At 43.1% G+C, this 14,906-nt stretch overlaps 1 protein-coding gene across 2 annotated transcripts in view; it reads right to left on the bottom strand.

Moving 5' to 3' along the window:
* Positions 1–14,906, bottom strand: part of MAML3 (mastermind like transcriptional coactivator 3) — a 453,257-nt gene that overhangs the window by 199,037 nt on the left and 239,314 nt on the right. The window contains exon 1 of one of the 2 annotated variants that reach the window (XM_012443207.3): positions 13,542–13,630. The exons of the other annotated variant lie outside the window; for it this stretch is intronic. The gene's annotated coding sequence lies outside the window, so the exon portion shown is untranslated. Of the gene's footprint in view, positions 1–13,541; positions 13,631–14,906 lie in introns of those variants that run through there. 2 annotated transcript variants of the gene reach the window in all.

Below are 14,906 nucleotides of genomic sequence, written 5' to 3'. Positions count from 1 at the left end.
AAGGCCTTAAACCAGGCACGGTGGCTCACACCTGTAATCCCAGCACTTTAGGAGGCCGTGGTGGGTGGATCATTTGAGGTCAGGGGTTGAAGACCAGCTGGCCAACATAGTGAAATCCCATCTCTACTAAAAATATAAAAATTAGCTGGGTGTGGTGGCATGCGGCTATAATCCCAGCTACTTGGGAGGCAGAGGCAGGAGACTCGCTTGAATCTGGGAGGAGGAGGTTGTGGTGAGCTGAGATCACCCCGTTGCACTCCAGCCTGGGACCACAGAGTGAGACACTGCCTCAAAAAAAAAAAAGGCTTTAGAAATGAGAGGCATCCAGCCATACATGTGAGGCTGCCTGAACAATATAAGCACAAAAGTTCCCTAAGAAATTAAATGCATATTTGGAAATGAGTTATGTTAATTAAATGAGAGGAGTCAGAAAAGAGATAAAGAAATAGTATCGGTGAGAGATCCACAAAAAATATCATCAAGAAAGGAGGACAAAACAAAGAAGAATAATTTATGGTCAGATTTGCAGTGTCAGATGCAGCTTTGAAATGAGAACTAAGAGAACATCAGGTTAGTACCAGAGTAATTCACTGGTAATCTGAGTGAGGGTTTGTCTATGACTCTCGGCAGCCTCAACATCACCTGGGAACTTGTTAGAAATGCAAATTATCATGGACACAGGGAGGGGAGCATCACACACTGGGGTCTGTCTGGCGGGGGGAATAGGGGAGGGACAGCGGTGGATGGGGAGTTGGGGAGAGATAGCATGGGGAGAAACGCCAGATATAGGTGATGGGGAGGAAGGCAGCAAATCACACTGCCGTGTGTGTACCTATGCAACAATCTTGATTGTTCTTCACATGTACCCTAAAATCTAAAATGCAATTAAAAAAAAAAGAAATGCAAATTATCGGCCAGTCCCCAGGCCTTCTGAATCGGAAACTCTGAGGGTGGGGCCCAGCACACTGTGGGTTAGTAAGCCCTCCAGATGACTGTGATGAGCAGAACCCTTGCACAAGAACAGTGCCGTTTGTCCAACAGAGCCAACTGAGAGGACAGACATGTTCTACATCTGCACCGTGCAGTACTTTAGTCACTAGCTGCGTGTGGTTACTGAGTACTTGAAATGTGGCTAGTGCCACTGAGATACTGGCTTTTAAATTAAATTTGAATTTATTTAAATAGTGAGGTATTTATTTTTAAATTAAATTCAATATAACTACACGCAACTGTGGCTATTCTATTGGACAGCACAGTTCTAGAACAGTACTATAAATGAATGCCAGTTTTTGGTCAGGGAACTGAGGCAAATGGTGAAGAATGGAGATATTAGGTGTGACTTTTTTGTATATGAAATCTTGTCGCAAGAAGGAAAAAAGGCATCGTAGGTTGTATATGATGAGGTGAAGTTAAAGGCTTTTTCAGGATAAGTTCTGAGTGGGTGTGAAGGAGGAAGGAAGTCAGAGCAGGATCCACTGACACTAAGGAAGGACGGACAAGTGAAAATGTGTGTTGGAAAGTCCCAGAAGTAAAATACAGGCATACAGATGTATATGCCTGCACTGTATATGTATTGCGGTTAAAACATTAGGAAGATGGCCGGGTGTGGTGGCTCAGGCCTGTAATCCCAACACATTGGGAGGCCAAGGTGGGCAGATCATGAGGTCAGGAGTTCAAGACCAGCCTGGCCAATATGGTGAAACCCTGTCTCTACTAAAAATACAAAAATTAGCCTGGCATGGTGGTGCACACCTGAGGCAGGAGAATTGCTTGAACCTGGGAGGCAGAGGTTGCAGTGAGCCAAAATTGTGCCGTCTCAAAAAAAAAAAAAAAGTAAGCTAAAATTTACCATCTTAGCCATTTTTAAGTGTGTAGTTCAGTGGCGTTAAGTATAGTCACACTGTTGTACAACCATCTCTCCACCATCCTTCTCTAGAAATCTTCATCTTGCAGTACTGAAACTCAGTATTCATGAAACAACTCCTCATCCTCTCCATCCCCTGGACTCTGGCAACGACCACTCTACTTTCTGTCTCTATGAATTTAACTACTCTGGGTACCTCATATAAGTGGAATATATGATATTTATTTCTTAATGACTGGAATATTTCATTTAGCATCATGTCCTCAAGGTTTGCCTGTGTTGCAGCATGTCAGAATTTCCTTTTTAAGGCTGAAAAATATTTCATGGTATATTGCTATGGTCTGTCTAAATGGTTGTCCCCTTGCTGAAATTCATATGTTGAATTCCTAACCCCCAAGGCGAGGGTATTAATATTAGATAGGAGGTGTGGCCTTTGGAAGGTGATTAGGTCATGGCAGTGGATCCCTCATGAAAGGAGAGTAGTGCCCTTCTAAAAGAGGCACCAGAGAGCTCCCTCACTCTTTCCATCATGTGAAGGCACAGTAAGAAGACAGTTGTCTATGATCCAGGTAGCAGGTCCTCTCCAGACAAGAATGCACCAGCACCTTGACCTTGGACTTCTCAGACCCCAGAACTATTAATTAATAAGTTTCTGTTATTTATAAGCCATGTAGTCTTTGGTATTCTGTTACAGCAGCCCAGAAGGGCTAAAACATATATACATACCACACTTGATTTTTTTTTTTTTGAGGCAGAGTCTTGCTCTGACACCAGGCTGGAGTGCAGCGGCACAATCTCGGCTCAATGCAACCTCCGCCTCCCGGCTCAAGTCATTCTTCCACCTCAGCCTCCCGAGTAGCTGGGACTGCAGGAGCGTGCCACCACTCCTGGCTAATTTTTGTATTTTTTAGTAGAGATGGGGTTTTACCATGTTGGTCAGGATGGTCTTGATCTCTTGACCTTGTGATCTGCCACCTTGGCCTCCCAAAGTGCTGGGATTACAGGTGTGAGCCACTGCACCTGGCCATCACACTTGATTTATCCATTCATCCATTGCCTCCACATTTGGCTACTCCACATAATGAATGTGAGTATATAAATATCTCGTGTAGACCCTGTTTCAGTTCTACTGTGTAAATATCCAGAAACAAAAATATTGGATCATATGGTAATTCTGTTTTTAATTTTTTGAGGAACTGACATACTGTTTTCCATAGTGGTTGCATCATTTTACATTCCCATAGAGGTGTTTGTTTTTGAGACAGTGAAGAAGGGCACATCAGTGTCATCAAAAGAGTGATTAAAAAACAAATATGGGGGAGAGATCTGTTGAGCTGGAATGGGGAGAGGTGGAGACAAAGAAGTTTGGCTCTAATAGTCTTTCTTTTCTCCATGACCTTGATACAAGGTTATCATCTCCAAGGAAGAACACTGTTGAGGAGGAAAAAATAAAGGCTTGAGAAGAGAAGTAAATGAAGGCTTCATAGAGCTAGTCCATTTCAGGAAAACAGGTAACATTCTGAGGTTTGAAGCAAAAGTATAGGCACTGTTGAGGGTTAAATTGCATCCTCCAAGGCAAAATGACATATTGAAGTCCTAAACTTCAGTGCCTTGGAGTGTGACTTCATTTGGAAATAGGGTCTTTGCAGATGACATTCAAGAGATGATGTCATACTGGAGTAGACTAGGCAAAACCCAACACGGCTGGTATCATCTTATAAGACAACAGCTGTATGAAGACATGAAGGGAGAGTGCCGTGTGATGGCGGAGGCAGAGGTTGGACTTATGCAGCTGCAAGCTAAGGAATGCCAAAGACTGCTGACAAACCTCTGGAAACCAAGAAGAGGTAAGGAAGGATTTTCTGCAGAGTCTCAGAGGAAGCACAGCACGGCCCTGCTCACCCTGCTGACACCTTGATTTTTACCTTCGAGCATCCAGGACTGTGAGACAATCCATTTCTAGTGTATTAAGCCACTTGGTCTGTGGTATTTGTTATGGCAGCCCTAGGAACTAATATAGCCACAGAGCATGAATCCGCAGTAGGCCAAGGTCATTCTATGCCAAGGCCAAAATGAGTATTTCCAAATTACTGTGCATCCCACCTGTGAGCAATATGCTTCCTGACACACAGTGAAAATGTAGGTAATAAGTCAATGTAATACATATCTTGAATCACAGTCCTTATTAAAGGATTTTCTTTCTGTCTTTTCCAGGCATAAATGAGGCATGCACATGAGCACACTAAATTGTATGCCTCTAAGAACCAAGAGGGGAGAAAAAAAAATCTCAGTATCCTGGGGCAGAAGTACGCGGAGTAGATGCGTATAAGTAATGCCTAGCGCTGTCACTATCTGGACGTTCTGGATTTTATTTCACCTACATTTGCCCCCTAATTTTTTTTTTTCTGGATTGTAATCCTAAGTATGTCTCTTACTTCACCAGTAAAAGTCAAAACCTTTCCAATTTTTAAAATTTCTACATCTGTCTGCTTTTTCTGCCTTTGGTCTTTGTCCTAAGTGCCAATGATTTTTGGTTAACAGTCATCCAATTATTTTTCTACTTTTACACTGGAGTTTCATGGGGAAAAAGTCAGCCTTAATGTCTGGTGATGAGTGTGAACAGATGAAGCCATCTAAGAAAAGCTGTCTGGTTATGTACTCCTGGGTGACTCTCTCAGAAGCAGACATGCAATGGCTGTGAGAGTCAAAGAACCAAGGGGCTGTGGGGGTGTCAGCGCTGCCACTGACTTCAGTGCAAGACCAGGGTTGAAGCCCCTCATAACGTCTCAACAGAAGACGGGATATGGCAGGTGCCCCTTGGAAGGGTAGCTCAGCTATTGCTGATATGGAAGCAGTGTGGATTGTTTGGTTAGGCAGAATAACTTTGAATATCTGCCAAGTCAAAACACAAGTCATAAAAATAAACACAACGCCTTTCCCTTGCTGCCCACTTGCTCTCTTCCTTTAAAATACTTCTTGCTTTTGTTAAAATTCACCTTCATCCTAGTAAAAGAGGAGGACAAGAGTTGTGAACTGCAATTGTAAAGAAAAAAAATCCAGTGATAAAGACATTAAATTTTTTTTTACAAGAAAAGTATCCAGTAACAAATTGTTTCCCTCCTCCCTTCTTTCCACAGCTCCTCATATATATTTTTAAAGCATTTAGACTTTGGCTTTTTATGAAAGGCATACAGTAAAAGTATCACAGTTCCAAAATTCCAAAGCAATTTCACAATCATAATGAAATGAGGGAGGAAATGGTTTTGCGAAGGACTTAAAAACAATCACCCCATGTTGCTATGTGAAGCATCTTTATAAATTATAAGGAGCTCTGCAAAAATTAGTTCATTCATTCAACAGACACTCACCAAGCATCATTTATATACTAGGCCCTATGTGAGAAGCTGGGGATGAATAAGACACAGTCTGCCTGGTAGAGCTCACAACAGAGGGAGACAGTTATTATTATTATTCATTATAATGTGGCTAGGCTTCTGCCCTATTCCTACCTCCAGCCCCCAGGAACCTTGATTTTAATTCACAAAGCACCATATTGTGGAGATGGAAAAAAAAAAAGAAAATGACCACAGTAAATCAGGGAAAGGTGACAGGTCTCTCCAGAAATAGAGCTACACTGTGAGCTTAGACCTCCTTTAAACTAAGGGCAAGGAAAGAAAAGAATACAGCAAAATGCCTAACTCAAATGTGCGAAACCAGACCACAACAAACATCTAGAACTAAATGGGAGAAATTCAAAGTTAATTGGGAGAGAAAATGATGGAGAGGACAAAAATCGAAAAGGAAGATGAAATCAACTGGAATAAAGTTAAACACATCTTTTTCCCAGAATTGCCCCAGAGCGTCACCTGAAGAAAGATGCACCTTAAGCTCCACTGGGGACTTTGAGGTTGGAAGTCTTTTTCTCCTCCTTGTCTTTTTTTTCCCCAGAATTGTCCCACAGTGTCACCTGAACAAAGATGTTACTTTCAGTTCCACTGGAGACTTTGAGGTTTCACAGACAAAGGGATCCAAGTCCGGAGTGGAAATTCAATTTCCACATATTTTGGTTTTAATTCAGATGAGCCAACTTGAATATCAAAAGCCAAGTTTTTTTCTGATGTGCAGTTCGCCTGCTTAAAACCAGTGGCTAAGGAGAAAGGGTATATACAATAAATCTAAAATCATTCAATTACCTTAAGTCAACTGGGAGGCTTATATTTACCGAAAATCGGCATTCAACTCCCATATTACAAAGACATGCAAATGACTCCCATGTTGCAAAATATTCTGGATAGTTTATTACTCCTCTCTCTGTTGTTGGAGGAGCAAGGGAAAAGGCTTGAGAGGCTGATCAGGAAAATTCTGCATTTGTCAGTTGGCAGCAGCAGCAGGTGAACACAGCCCCTTGAATTAACAGCTCGCAGGAAGGGAAAAAAAACAACTCCTCTTTGGAAGCAGATTCATGCTGCAAAATTATCCAAGGTAATTTCCTTCAGTTAATTATGCCAGTTTCCTTATTAGCAAAGGGAGATGACCAAGTCTAGTCTCCATCTAATGACTCAGAATGATGAGTTTAGCTGGCCCCATCTCTATGTTTAAACTTAACTTTCAGACAGAGCCTCATAGAACCTGCATGGGCAGAACTTGCCCCAACTAGTATTTAGTTCTGCTGTTTTACTGTTTCACCAAGGATTCTCAGAAATGTCTGTGTAGACCACAACTGAGGTCTACAAGTGGCTACACATTGCTTCATCTCAGAAACCTGTGTGTATGTATCCAAGGTAAGAAAGCATTCAGTATCCCTCGTAAGAATAAGCAGCATTGCAAAGGGAGGGGGGTCCTCTGAACCCACCGTAACATGGCACCTCGCATGGGGTTCACAGCAGACATGCTCTGTGCTCCTTGTTATCTTAAGCAAAATTTTGGGGTGATGAGAGATAAGGATGGGGACAGGAATTCCTCTGAAATCACTCTGGAATCCAGGTCCGAACCAGAGTAAGCCTGATAACACAGATGAACCAAATTTACTGCTACTCAGACTGACCCCAACCATTTATGCACTCCTCAAAGTTATCAGCAAACAGCAAGCTTTTTGTGTGTGTGTGCATCCATTAATTGCCAGGCAAATTCAAGATCTTTTCTCTTAATTCCCATATCAACCACGCAAGGTAGGTTAATAAACATCATTTATACAAATGAGGAAACTGGGGCTCAGGGAGATTAAAAAAATTGCCCAAGGTCACATAGCTAGTGTGAGATTTGAATTCCAAAACCTGTGCTTTTCTGTTACAAGCCTCACTACTTGTGAATAAAATGTGTTTCTCATTTCCGAACTATTCCACAGCCTGGCTCCCGAGATAGGAAGAAAGGGAAGGCATCCTCAGCACTGCTTTCTCCCCTCCACGGTTGGCTGGCACATAAAAAGTTACCCTCTGAAAGTGGATCTCCTATAAGGGCTGTTGTTCTTTCAGCCATTCTCAGAACATTTCTGCCACTGAGTTGCTGAGTTCTAACTATACATTGGCTGCTAACCCAATGCCAGCCTGATTCTGAAGAGAATGGTATGGGCGACGGCATGGCACCCATGTGAGGTCATGTTAATGGCTAATGGCTAATCCCAGTGGTGACCACTGTCCAGGGATATTACTCCTGAGGCACCAATATAAGCACATATTTCCCAGGAAACCAATGCTGCTCATAAGCACGTATGCTGTGCTCCAGGTGACCACAGCTTCTGCACTTAAAAGTCAAGAGAGCCACCGACCATGGTTCTATTGCTAGAGTTGTAAAAATCTGCACTAGGCAGGCACTGCCTTCACCCAGGTCTTCTATTTTTATTCATGAACAGCTTCACATTTCCTCCTATTCATAAGATAAGGCTAATATTGCCTAGTTCCGAAGACGGTTGTAAGGATTAAATAAGGTAACATTGGCAAATGTATCCACCAATGGTACTTGAAGACTTTTTGTAACTTTCCTCTCCTATTAACAATTTTATAGTGACTTGTAGGAATTTTCAAGTGGGTGTTCTTTAACCTCCCGTACAATACTATAATAAAATATAGAGATAATGCAGATATACATTTCTTAGGGGACGGAACAAGGATTCTGTGACATTGATAATGCTGACTTCTGAAGCTGGAGGTTTACACAGAAATAGATTTTCAGAGTTCTGAGAACCCTAGAAAACTGTATGCAGAATCTTGTAAGTATGTGTCTTTTTTGGAAGGGTAGGTTCAAAGCTTTTCTCAGATTCTCAGTGCGACCCATGACTCTCCAGTTCAAGAACCACTCTCCTATAGGATAGCAGTAGCAAGATTTGCTGAGTCTAGCTGTAAAATCTGGCATTTAAGGGAGGAGAAAACCTGTCTCATAAGCAGCTTTGGTCTCCTTGAAGTTTGAAGCCATGTGCTCTTGCAATTCTAGGTTGCATTACATATATGCATGTTCTCCAAGAACTGGGAGCCACAGTTATGCTCTGTACTGATGCAATCTAGAAGGTTGGGATCCATTCTGAAATTATCACTCTCATCAGGCGGCAGGGCAGCAAGAGGACAGTATGAGGGGAAAGGTCCCAGAAACCACGTCACGTGAAAAGGAGGTGAAGGAGCTGAGGATATTTTGCTAGACAAAGAGGAGAGTTGCGGAGTGGGAATGCCACAGCTCCTCTTGAAAAAGTTAATGGTTTGCTATGTAGGAAAAGACTTAGATTTAATCTATGTAGCTCCAGAACATTGAACTAAGATCAATGGATGCAAGTAATGGGGAGAAAGAATTTAGCCTCTATATAAGGAGAAACTTTTAAAAAACGATTAGAGAGATTCAAAATAGAAAGGGCTGCCTTGTGAGGCTAATGAGCTTCCTGTCCCTTGAAGTTTTCCTACCAAGGCTGCATGTTCATCTGTCAGGGATTTGTAAAGGGGATTCTTTATTGAGTGGAAAGTGGGAGAAAATGACCTCTACGGTTCCTTCTAATTCCACAATCCTTCTATTAAGGTTTTATGTCTCTTATTAAAATTTATAGTCAAAGACCCATACACATCTTCCTTTACTTTGCAGAATAGATACTTGAGGTGCATCCCTTTATAAAGGGAATAATCAGACTTTCTCCTTAAGTTTTGATTTTTATGTATTTTGTTTTCTTAAAATGGGGTGCAGCTATGTTTGGATGCTGTGTCTGTGTGGCCAGCACACCCACCTCCCATCTGTCACCTTTTCTGAGTCTCTCCTGCCTGCTCCCTGCCTGGACTCTTGCAGTATCGTTCCGCTAGCCGTGCTTCCCATCTTACCCTCTCCAGTCTAGTCTCCACCAGCATCCAGAGTCATTGTTTAAAAACATTAATCAGAGCATGTCTTTCTGCCTCAAATCCTTCTACAGACTCCCATTTCTCTGAAAGTCAAACTTGCCTAAGAGGCGCTGGCCGCTGGGGCCTGGTGTGTCCCAGCTCATTCATACCCATCTCCCCTCCACCACCACACTTCAGGCAGCCATGCGGGCCTCTCCACAGGTGCTTCTCTCCATTTGGAACTCGCTTCTCCCAGCTCCTTGCTGGGCTTATTGTCATCCTTCAGATTTCAGCTCACGTCTCACCCCAGAAAGCCTATCCTGGCCACCCTGGCTCAGTGAGCTGCACCTCCCACTTGTACTCGATCGCCTCCTTGCTTTGCCTTCTTCATGCCACTGATCACAATTTATGATCATTTTGTTTCTTTCTTTTTCCTCGGTACTGTCTTCTCCCATTTGAATGTAGGCTCCTTGCAGACAAGGACCTGGTCTGTGTTGCTCACTAATGTGTCTGTCTCCCAGCAGAGAGACAAGCACAGAACTCGTGGTCAGTAAGGATCTCTGGAATGAAAGAATGAATGAACAAGTGATTGCACGAACGCGTCTGTCCAGCCTAGTAGGGGGGCTCTGGAGCTGAATGTGACCTAATTCTTTAGAAGGTAAGCAGGAGTCCTTCCTTAATGCCCCCCTCTGCTTACCTAGCAGAGTACTGTGCGTACTGCAGGCCTGCAAGAGAATTTTGGACTGACCCCCGAGAAGCACACAAACATAATTTAAAGCCAAATATCAGGAAAAAAACCATCTCTTTCACCAGAGAGAGAAAGCTATCCATGTCTCTTAGTTTCCTATATGCACAGTGGGGTTAAATCCTAAAGAGAAATACTACAGGTCCCCAAATCTAGGATAGTGTGTCTTTTTTCCTCTGAGGGCTCTCAGAAAAAATATTCTGGCAGTGAGGAACAAGAGATGCTGGAATGAGTTACTGAGGAGGTGGTAGAATCTCCTTTTCTGGAGATCTTTAAAAATAGAACAGCCATCTGGGATGATTTAGATATGGTCTTCATTGAAGAAGGGGGAGGAAGGGGGATGAAGGATCTCTCTAAGTCCCATCTCATCCTTGATTTTCTGATATTTCACTTTAAAGTTTTATTCATGGCAAATGCCTGAAAGGAGCTAGGAATTCACTTTTTCTTTTTAACTCCAAGTTAAATCCCATTTTATTTTGAACTGTAATTCTGCTGAATCACTATCCTCCTCTCTTCAAATGGGCAATTTGGATGTCATAACTTTTTTATGTAGAAAGTTTGGATGGAAGTTAACTTTCCTTCTCTCTTTCTTAGAAAGGAAAGCAAAGGGATTTCAGAGGGAAGAGCTGAGAGGTTGGGAATGACAGCCCGAAGCACGCACCTCTATGTGGATTCCGCTCGTGCCACTGAGAAGGACTGAGGGAGGCGAACAGCACGTGGAAAAACAGGCCAAGACTTCATGGAATGTGGATCATCCCACAACGGGGACCTGCTGCTGCTGCACACAGGAGTTCAGCCCGAGAGGTCTAGTTCACTAGTTATAACTCAAGTCTTCATTTTTTGTTTGCTCATCTGTTTTCACGGGATTAAGCTTGGTAAAGTCACGTAAACGACAAGAGGTAGACTTTTCTTCTATTTGGCTATGAAATTACAGCAGTTGAGCTGTTTCCTCCCTTTGTTCTTATGACTCTTGCTTGATTTATCAAAGTTGCAGAGTCAAAAGAAGAGTAGATTTTAATACGCATAAGACTGAATTGTACTATTTTTGCTATAGAGGCCACGCTGTAAAAAAGCCTTGTTAAATTTGTTTCTCAGCGCTATCTGTATGCCATAACTGTTTTTCTAACCTAAATAAACATGGTTATGATTATCAAATACATTTATTTTTAAATGTTCGTTGCAAGTACTGTTGTTCATAACAAACTAATGAGTAACGACTCTATTTTTTTCCAAAAGGAACACAGATTTCAATGACATTTACTTTTTTTGCCTTTTTGTAAGTTAATGAATAATCCATATTTTAATGGAATACTATGTTAAGTCAGAACAAAGTGTGGCCATAGAGGTCTTCACAAAACATACTTGCAAACTGTGGCCTTGTCACTTTATATGATATTAACCAAGGACACGTGCTTCTTCATTTGCCTACTAAGCCCAGGACTGGCTGTGTGTCTACACAAGCAACACTTCTGTGGATCTGTGTGGAGTGTCTGTGCACTTGTGCTAGAATGCCAAATGCCAAAATCCACAGAAAGAACATTCTAAAGTAGAAATAAGAACTCTCCCAAACAAAAAGGCAGAAAAAGAATATTCTCAAAGAACTTTAATATGAATGACATTAAGGGGACTTTATAATACAACACGCACACACTGTTGTGTTTTAGTACATCCTGTTACATAACTGTTCGCTAAAGTGGCCATCACCCACCTTTCGTTAATGGAGGAAACACATTTGTCCAGGGCAGACTGAGACATCTGATCCTTACTAGAGCAGAATGAAGTGTCTACAAGGAGGCTGTAATTTCTACAGCGCATGGCTCCAACTTTTCCTCCCAGGAGCCCCCTGTCCCAGCACTGGAGTCCCCAGGTTGACTATCTGGGGTGAGTAAACTGCAGGAGTCCAGCTGGGGCCAGGGTTGCATGTAGGCGGAATTAATCTCTGGGGTAAAGACTGGACTAGTTTGGGCTCAGCCAGGTCAGACCTGAAGAGTGTGGGCCTTGCACACCACCTTCTCTCTGCTTTACAATCTTCCCTTTGCTCCACTCACACCAACATGGGCAGGTGGGATCAGCTGAAAACATAGTTTCACCAAATCCCACTGGCTGAATCCTGCTTTCTTCTGTTCTCTGTCCTTGTCATTTGCCCCCCTCCTGTCTACCTTACTTGCTCTGGGAGACCCCAGGGAGCCTCCAGGAGCTCTGGACAAACTCAGAGGGCCAGTGACACATTCTCTGGGAACTCAAGGTCTGAATCTGGAGCTAGTCTATCCACCACCCCTGACATGACCTCCCAACTCACATCCAGACTCCAGGTGGCTTGTGCTTAACTTCCACGATTTTCCTTTCCAGCTTCTGGTCAGTTTCCTTTCCCCTCCATGGCTGGCTGGCATATGTGAAAGCTGGTCACTTTGTTGTTGACAAACTACAGTTTTCAGTCTCATACACTCTCCTGAGCCGCTCACTATTGCTCCTGTGGGGTTTTCTTATAGCCTTCTTTCACAAATTTAACACCACCATTCCCTCAGTGCAAAACAAGCATAGGGAGCTTGCTGGGGCTTGCAGAAAAAGAGACGGGGGCTGCTGCTACCAAAAGCCCTTCCTCTGGCACTGCCAATGTTAACGCTGATCTGCGGGGAGACTGCAATTCTAACATAATGAGATATTAATGAGCTCTGCACATGTCCCTAGCCAAGCACTTCTCTCCCCCTCCCCTCGGCCCCCCTTCGGCAAATCTAAAGAGAATCAGCTCCTCCTCTGACACTACAATTTCTCCACTTCCCCCGGAGCCTGCCCTCTCCCACTCCAGCACCCGGGTTGCCCCGCTCACCTTAAGCTGCCAGCACTATAGAGCACCAAATGGGCTGGCACTGCCTTGTTTCCTGGCCTAACGGATGCTTGTTTAAACACTGGAGCTGTTTGCATTGCTGCGGCTCACTGCATGTTAAACACAGTCCTCTGAAACCCTATGCCAATCCAATAAAGGTATCAGCAGTTCAGTGTGGGGAGGCAATTACTATATGGTCCCAAGTGTGCCTTCTAAGCTCTAGGAAGGAAAATTTGATCGAACAACTAAAAGGAAAATCTGATTCGGCTCAGCATCACGTGGAGGACACAAGGCTTAACTGCAGCTAGGTCTGTGGAGGGCAGAGGGAAATCAATCCAGGAGCTAGGGAGAGCAAGTGCACATTGTTAAGAGGGCTTTAAGCCAGCCTGTTAGTAATACTGTCTCCCGCGTTTGGAAAGACACCCGCCTGTCCTCCCGCTTCTGCTCCCTTCAGCTTGCTTGCTTGCTTTTTAATTCCAAGGGGTATACTTATTTATTTTTTAATGACAAACTGCCATCCTTCTTAACACCCTCCACCTTCTCACTCACCTTTAATTCCTTAAGCACTCATATTTTAAAAAATGGCTTTTCTTGTGCAAGATCATTACCATATCAAAGGTGATGGAGAGAGAGAGAGCGTAAAAATGATAGAGGGATAACATACAGGCAGAGAGAAGAAGGCAGGCCTGCTTCAGAGAGAACAGGGGGTCTCTAACCTCAAGCTAATGATACCAGTCGATAATGCAATGGATTGGTTTTTCTGCCTTAGCTAAGTCTGAAAAATCAGGGGAATTAGACACAAGATTTACATTTATTTCTCACCCAAGAAGCAGAAGTTGGAAAAGCGAATCCTTCCCTCTGTTTTTAAGTTCTGGATATGAAAAGATATGGAGCTTAGGGTTTCTTTTACTTCTCCTTCTTTTTCATTTCGAAATCAGCTCCAAAATGGCCCATCTTTCCCGAGGAAGAGTGAGAAAGCAGCAATATATGTGTCTGGCAACACAGAGAAATGCTACCCACAATGCTCACGTGGTGCCATCCATTCACTAGGAATTTTGCCAAATCCTTGTCTATTTCCTGAGGTTCCTGGCACAGGGGACACAGCCAAGATGGAGCGGAGGGCTGCTGTCAGCATTGGCCAGCAGTAGTGCCTATCTAATGGGTGTAAGGATAGAGCTGTTTCTTCAAAGGGTTTGAGGCCAGAGTGCTTGCAGGGGGGCCAGAGTAGATCTGAAATCTCATGGGATCCCCTGCACCCCAATGCTGAGAAGAGGAGGGAGCTCTGCTCATGATAGGGTGCCAGAGGAATAAGTAAAGTATATACTTTACTTATATATACTTATATACTTTCCAGAACACTGGAAAGTATTCACTATAAAGGCACATTGACAGGGTCTCTAGACCAGCACATTTTGAGAGTCCCTGGAACAGTGGAGGGTCTGGCCTTGTACCCTAGACTTGACTTTGTATTTCTCACTGCACCAGCATTAGGAAAATTCCAGCTCCCACACCCCAGGCTCCAGATGGTGGAAGCTCCACCAAGCAAACAGCAAGGCTCTACCAGCCCCACCCTGCAGCAGGGCACCAGACTCTGCCCGCTTCCCTCTGTTACTAACTGAAAACAGTCATGAGAGCTTGTAGAGGACCGGCATCTTCAGTGCCCATAACTGTTGACATCAGGTGGGAGATTAGGATTTTACATATATTAGACATACACAGTGTATCTGGCTCCTGTGTTCTCCTTAGTTTCTTGACTTAACATTCATGCAACAGCCTCATCATCTCAGGCCCGGAAATATGGATAAGTGTATTATCAACCCCTTCTGAAAATTATAATAAATGCCTTGCTTGTCTTGCATATTGGGAAGCAAAGTGTTCTACTTGAGTTTTATATATATGTATTTTAAAGGGTGGTCTGTGTGTGTGTGTGTGTGTGTGTGTACCCCTTTTAATAAAAATGTCAAAACAATTTTTAAAGATTTTAAACCTCTGTGATCAAAAGCTTTCTAAAAATATTTGGATGTTTCCTTGGTTTATTAGAAGGTAGATAATTAACTTTTTTTGACAACTCATAGGGTCATAAAATACTGACCTCGTTATTGGTTATAGGTCTGCTGTTTGTCTAGGGGAAAAAAGCTAGTTATTTGATTACTGGCTACCCTTATTATGAAGGAAGGGAACCTTGCA

This window comes from Aotus nancymaae, unplaced genomic scaffold (assembly GCF_030222135.1).
Source record: "Aotus nancymaae isolate 86718 unplaced genomic scaffold, 86718_ANA_hifiasm-v0.15.2.pri h1tg000033l, whole genome shotgun sequence".
Classification (NCBI taxonomy): domain Eukaryota; kingdom Metazoa; phylum Chordata; class Mammalia; order Primates; family Aotidae; genus Aotus; species Aotus nancymaae.
This window is presented reverse-complemented; position numbering and strand designations above follow the sequence as displayed.